The sequence below is a fragment of the Accipiter gentilis genome, chromosome 8 (assembly GCF_929443795.1).
Source record: "Accipiter gentilis chromosome 8, bAccGen1.1, whole genome shotgun sequence".
Classification (NCBI taxonomy): domain Eukaryota; kingdom Metazoa; phylum Chordata; class Aves; order Accipitriformes; family Accipitridae; genus Astur; species Astur gentilis.
Genome location: NC_064887.1, coordinates 17,104,151 through 17,111,053, shown reverse-complemented (window position 1 = coordinate 17,111,053; position 6,903 = coordinate 17,104,151). Strand labels below are relative to the sequence as shown.

At 51.0% G+C, this 6,903-nt stretch overlaps 1 long non-coding RNA gene across 1 annotated transcript; it reads left to right on the top strand.

Moving 5' to 3' along the window:
• The first annotated feature begins 9 nt into the window (after positions 1-9).
• LOC126042327 (uncharacterized) lies at positions 10-5,451 on the top strand. Its single transcript, XR_007507108.1, has 3 exons — positions 10-154; positions 2,391-2,564; positions 3,958-5,451. It is a non-coding gene; the product is annotated as an uncharacterized LOC126042327 (long non-coding RNA).
• Positions 5,452-6,903: the final 1,452 nt, after the last annotated feature.

The following is a 6,903-nucleotide window of genomic DNA, read 5'->3' as shown; positions in this document are numbered from 1 at the left end:
ATACAGCAAGTGTCTGTGCGCGCCGCTCGGGAAGGATGGGCACGGAGGGAGGGGAAGCAGCGGCGAAGCCCCGACGTCTCGCCGCCCGCCCGGTGCCGCGGCCGAAAGGGTGACAGAAAGGACCGTTTCGCGGGGACGGTGCCCACGGCTGCGGGTAAGTGCAGCTCCCGGGGGCTGCTCCCTCCGCGCAGGGGCCGGGGGGGGGGCGCGGGTGCGTCCGTCCGTCCGTCCGTCCGTCCGCCCGGCGTTTTGCTCCGTGTTTCAGTACCGGCAGGAACAATAAGGCGGCCTTGTTGGACCTCGGCGGAGCCGCAGAAAAAGGGGGTCTGTTGTGGTCCTGGGAGCGCTGCTCCGGGACGGGGCCGCGGCCGGAGGAGCGCGGGAAAGGGGGGACGCCGGCTGCCAGGGAGGCGCAGGCGACCCGGGGCGGGGGGTGTGTGTGTGGCGGGGGGGGGGTGGGGGGGTTCGCACAATAGGGCCCCTGTCCTCGGCCGGCAGCGGCGGCCCGACGCCCTTACGGCGGACTTTCCAAAAACATACACCGTTTTGTTTCACCTCGCCGACGTGCATCTTTCTCTGAGCGGCTCCAGCCCCGGGGGAGGCAGCGGGGCCGGTGGAGACAGCCCGTCTGGGTCGGCCCTCCCCGCAGCGGCACCGGCGGGACGGGGCGGGACGGGGCGGGGCGGCCGCTCCGCGCGGGGGGACGCCGTGACCCCGGAGGGGAGGGGGGGGTGGGGGGCAGCGCGGTGGCGGTCCCCGTCCGAGGGGACGCCGGGGCCGGGGCCGGGGCCGGGCCGCGGAGCGCGGCCCCGTCCTCCCGCTGCCCCGGGGATGTCCCCGCGGCGGTGGCCGTGCCGGGCAGAAGGACTCGGGTCCCCGGAGCGGGCAGGCCCGTCCCCAGGCCGGGCCCGACGGAGAGCTCCCGCCGTTGTGGGGCGTTCGTCCCGTCCCGTCCCGTCCCCCCCCCAAATTTATTCTCTTCGTGGTTTTCATTCAAGTAAATCAGGCTGATGGTTTACTTTGTGGCGGTTTTGTGGTTTGGGAAAGGTGATGGGGTGAAAGCTCCGCGCCCCTTTGCCCAGAAGTTGCTCTTCAGAAGGCGGCAGTGGGTTTCTTCGTCGCTCGTGTGCCTCAAAATTTGACCGGAAAGGACAATAGCCGAAAGGGAAATTCGGTCTTTAGTTACACGCAGCTATCTCCCGAGACTGCCAATGTATACCATTTAGTGCCATTTCTGATGACAGGAGGTATTTATGTGTCCATTAAGAATTGGACAGAGACCACCGGCGAACTTCGCTGGTTGCCAGTAATGCTAGTAACGACTTTCCATCCCTACTGATTTGGCTGAGCCCCAGCTGGTGACGAGGAGGAGCAGGGCTCCGTCCTCTTTCCAGACTCCGAGCTATCCAGTACGCCGGGCTTCCCTTCGGTTTCTAGGTGTATGGATGGGGTTTTGTCCTGTGGTACTTCAGTTTTAAAACTCTAAAGTGGTTTTCTGATGGAGAATCTGACCGGTACTGCTTTCCCGGGATGACTCTTTACACAGCAGCATTGTGATCAGGAGGAACAAGTTTGTGATTCAACACACCCTGATTAAGGAAAATTTTCAAAAATTTTCAAAAATGTTGAAAAAGCGGAAGAAGCTAGCACACCGATGCGTGGTTAAATTGGCCACTTCTGCTTTTCAGGGATTTATGCAAACACTTGTTTATTTATTTAATTACATCTAATTTAAGGACACGCACGCAAGCGTTTTGCTTTGATCTATGACTTTCACAACATTCAGCAAATGCTACAGGAAAAGTCCATGAATAGCACCTTTTCTCACTTGGTTTCGCGTCCTACCGCACATTCACACAACTTTGATGGGAAACTGTAACTGAACCTACATTTGCTCAAAAAAAGGTCACTTTGAAAGCTTTGAAGCACCTTTTAACAAACCTGTCCTGAATTTCAAGTAGCTGACAACACTTGAGATGGGTTAAGTTTCTTTGGAGTTCGGGTTAGACTGTGACCCTTTCATAGGCTTTCCCTGCACACGTTTCCCTGTCACAAACTGTGACCCAGCATTTACCTTCCAGGCTGTGCCTACATCTCCTGCATGTATGTCAGGAAACAGGAAGAAGTTTGGAGTATCTTCCTTTTTGAAGGTTTTGTTCAGTGTAACGTACTGTTCCAGACCTTTGTTGTCCTAAGTGAACTGGGAAATACTCCCCGCTTCGCGTCATGAAGAGTATTTTACTGGCTCCTCACTTCTTGTCCCATAGGCAATTGCCGTTTGTCAGGTAAAGTCTGCTGGGAGCTTGGCTAATGCAAAGCAGGAATTTGAAACAGTTGGCTCGCGTAGCAGGTATTACAGATTTACTGAGTATATCCTGTCATTTTCACAGGCCTGCGTCTCTCCAGGGACAGGGCTTTCCGGAGAAACAAATCAAGGAAAAAAACCTGGTTTATCTTCCCTCCACACAGTGTCAGTTTTTCGTGGCTGTGCATAGGGACTGCGGAGCAGCGTGAAGTGCTGTATAGGACAGAGGCTCCTCCGGGTACTGGTGCTCCCACGGACAGTAAGTATCCAGCACCAAACCAGAGCACGGCAGAGGTTTCCAACCGTGTGGATTCTGGAGAAAGATCTTATTAAATCCAGCGGCCAGCCCTTTGTTTGTACCATGTTTAATTTGCTCTTTCGCGTTCTCTTTTTCCTCTGCCCATCCTTCGCCGCACGTTTCTTCCATCTCTCCTCCTCTTTCTTCTTCTTTTCCCTGTTGCAGTCTTTTTTCCCTGTGGCCTTCCCTCTTCTAGTGTTTACCTACCTTGGGCTGGGCCTCTCCTGCAGCCCCTGCCAGGCCGCTGGTTCCTGCTGCTCTAAATCAGTCCTCCCAGAGTCAATGGCTCCTCTCAGTCACTCACAGGAGGTGCAAATCCAGTGGGGCAAATTAAGCATAGCGACGCACAGGCAGAGCGGCCGAGTAGCCAGAAGGCTTCAGCAGCTAAAATTCAAGTGGGTTCAGATTTTTTTTTTTCTTGCTTTGATTTGCTCAGAGTTTATGCTGAATTCCTTTGAGTATGGCATTTCCTATTTGTTTTCTTCCTCTTCCCTGCTGCCCTCCCTTCAGCTATGCTTGTGCCTGTCAGTTTTCGTACAGTCTGTGCCTTGCCTGTGGTTTCCAACGTTTGAGGGGTTTTGGTTTGCAGTATTTGTGCGCGGAGAGGCGCTTTGCTTTGTCGGTGCGCTGCGTTTTCCTCTGGCTGCTGTCAAGGTGTCGCAGAGGTTCTCATTGTGTGAAAGTGGAAGGGGAAACTAACCCTGCAGGGAAACGGAGAAGGAAAATGTGATGTAGTATTCAGTTGTGCTCATTGCTGCTTTCATGTGTGAACCGCACCGCTATGCAGATACACCCTACACAGATATAAAGGGATGTAGCAGCATAACGGAGGCAAGAAGCATCCCTGCTGACGGTCAGTGTGTTCCTGTTGAACCGCTGACTGGCAGTACGTACTGCATGGCTTTCTCACCCCAAGCTGGATGCAGAAATGCAAAGCAGATACAGCCAGCTCCTGCTCGTTCCTCCTGCCCAGTCAGAGACTCAAAATACTTTTGCCACTGTCATTCAAGGATCTGGCATTAGTACCAGCCACTACTGTTTCCTCAGTGAGGCAGGTGGATTACTTACATATATTCACCTACTCTCATGCGTGTGTCCTTCAACACTGGGCTACATTCAGAAGATGCAGTTTGCATCAAGCACATCCCTATAGCTGAAGTTTGCAATGAAAAGGCTATTATGGGCTTTGGCTCTCCATGCCACAAAAAAAAAAAAATTAAAAAAAAATTAGGTGGTCCTAGCTAGCACCTGGCCGCACGTGGATTTCTTAGTCATGTCTATTGTTTTCATCCCATGCAGTGATGTAGCTTGCAAATGATAGCAATATAGCCTGAAATGTCTTTATATATTCTAGAAAAAAAATTTTCGCAGCTGTGTCTCCTGAGTTTTGCGAAGGAGGCTGAGGCATCAGGAGCATACACCGGTTCTTTCCCAGCGTCAGCGGAGATGAAGGTCCTGGACAGAGATCCCACCCCAGAGAGTTAATCATCCCAAATGACCTCAGTAGAAACTTCTTCTTAACTTTAAACTTTGGTCCTCAGAGTGCAGGATTTCCCAGTGGAGCAATGCATGCGAACTGACATCCGTTAAGACAAAATGAGCAAGCTCAAAAGAAAATTGCTCATGAGTGCAAGGAGTTATTGGAGCTAGCTGAACCTGATTGCAGTGAATCAGGTTGTGCCCGAGAAATCCTTGATCAAAGCACATTTCCAGGCTGTGGTCCATAATGGTTGTCATCTGCTGTCTGCCTCAGTCTACAGCTTAACTGCACCTCGGAGACAACTGCCTCCTGCTTTTATCTGTGTTGTGTGCCCCAGAATACGCTCCCTTCGGTACGTTCGGGTTGGGTTGTTTGTTTTCTTTTTCTGCATTTGAAATACATGGCAAATTCTTCTTTCCCCCAGTGTGTTTTGTTTCATTACAGTTAATAATCACAGCTGCATTTCCTTAAGGTTGGCCTGTGTCAAAGCTAGGGGAACCCTCTGCCTTCCCTCTGATGCTTTCCCTCCCTCCCTGCTCTTCATGGCCTGATGGAACAGTTTCTTGTCACCGATACATGGACATTCAAAGGACTTGCCTAGCCTTTGATTTTAAGAACGCGCTTTTGTAGCTATTTTCTTGAAAAAAAAAATGAGCATCGATTAATATTTTTTTTTTCCTTGCATGCAAATAGGAGGGGAGGCCTGATTTGGCAGGATGCTGAACGTGCTCTGCCGCACAGTGAATTCTGTCACTTACTGCGCTTTCCAGGCTAGCTGCTGGAAATGTCACAGGATTAATTTCAGAATCCCCTGAGGTGCCTATTGGCTTTGTCCAAAATCATTACTCATTCTCTGCTACGTACACAAGCTTATTAAACCACGGTGAGACCTTAGTTGTGTTTGCTGTGTTACTGTTCATTTCCATTCTGTCCCGTCTGGGCTCTTACCCTTTGCCTATCGATATGTTACGTGAGCACCTTGCAGTGACAGCTAGCTGTGTTCTCTGTTGTGCACGCTTATTTTTATGGCACATAGGAGCTAACCGATGCAAGGAAGCCAGCCACGACCTCCTCCAGGGCTACTCTGATGCTAGAGATCAGTTCCTTGCGCTGTTCTCTGGCTTGTGCCCATCGCTTCTAGTCCATGATAGTGTAGTGAAAAAATCAATAGCAGACAAATAAGTAGACACGATGTCATCCTTGCAGATAGGGAGGACTTGCAGGCAGCCAACAGATCATGTATGTGCTCTAAGAATGTTTGTGGAGTTACGATCCAAGAATGTGCAAATAGCTGCCCATCCCAGTGTTACGTGCCTGCGATTAGGGAGAAGTGCTAAACCGTCTCGAGACTTGATTAGCATCCAAATCTGAAAGATGTGTCTTGTGCTGCCGAGCTGGTTGGGGTGATTTTTCTAGGGGAGTGAAGAAGAAACTATGTGAATGGAATCTCTTCCTCACCTTATCTCTGCTGGGGGCTAAAATAAAACTGGAGGGAGGTGGCTGGCGGGAGCTGGTGGGCTGCTCTGCGAAAGGGTCCTCCAGCGTGGGCTCCATCCGGCAGCCAGGAGCGAGGAGCCCAGCGGCTTGCGCAGCCCCACGGGGAGAAGGACATCTCTTTGTGTCAGCCAGGAAACCTGTCTGCTGCCCGCTGTTTTCCCAGGGACCGATGTCCTCAGGAAGTAAAAGGTTAGCACGGGCTATCAGCAGACTACTTTGGTGCGGAGACTTTTTTATGATTGCATTAACGTCTCTTTTCCTGTTGTTGTACAGAAATTATGACTCCTCGTGTCAGTGGTGAGATGAAAGCAGGAGCTCTTCTGCATGGAGCAAGCATTAAAAGCTAGCTGTTAGGTTAATCATAAAAGAAAATTAGTGCTGGCTGGCGGCTATTTACTTTCAGAGAAGTTTGCTTGTGTGTTGTTACTCTTCTAACTCTTTGCACTTGTCTGTATCCTTTTGTACAGAGTCAGCTACTTATGTGTCACTGTCCTCTTTCGCTGCCTAACCTGGGGTCTGCTGCTGAAACTCCCCACGAGCTCAACTTCTCGACTAACGGGGTAATTTGGGATCAGAGCAGAAAACTGGGAGATAGGATGGGTCTTTCAGGTGAGCAGTGTGTGACAACACGATAATGTTTGTAACCGCTTGTGAGAGGAGAGCCTCTGGTTTCAAGGAGCGGGCTTTTTCAGGGTGTACCCATACAGTGTTTAACAGCGCCATGTCAAAATAAAAATCATTGATTAAAAGTGCGCCTTACTTGTGCTGCTAAAAACACTTCTAGATTATACATACTGAAAACAGTAAATATTTAACGTACAGGTTTACTTTTCCTGGTTTATAGAGAGCTCAGTGGGCCTGACAGAGCAGCTAGACAGATGTGTTTATAGCGAGCTCCCCGGGCGGGTACAATGCTGCAGTGTTTTGCCTGCGAGCACCACAGGGGCATGCTTAAAAAAATAAAAATGTTCCATTTACATTGGGGGAAAAAAATCCTGAGAATGTTTCTATTAATATTAGCTGGTGTAAAACCCCAAATTCTACATTTCAGGCCTTACATATTTCAAAAATAGAGGACTGGGTGGTGGTTGGTGAGGATGTCGGGTAGAAAGCGTTCCCTCGCTTACGTAGCTGGTGAAAGGGACGGTCAAGGTGGCAGTTCTTTTTGCAGGAGCAGAGGGCTCCTGCTGAAATGCCCCTGATGAAGGTCGGGTGCGAAATGAAGACTTCAGGAGCGAGCAGGGCAGGGCAGCAAACCCTGTGCACGGGGAGCGTGGGTGGGTGGGGGCACAGGCCAGCATGCCCTGCCTGTGGTTTCCATGG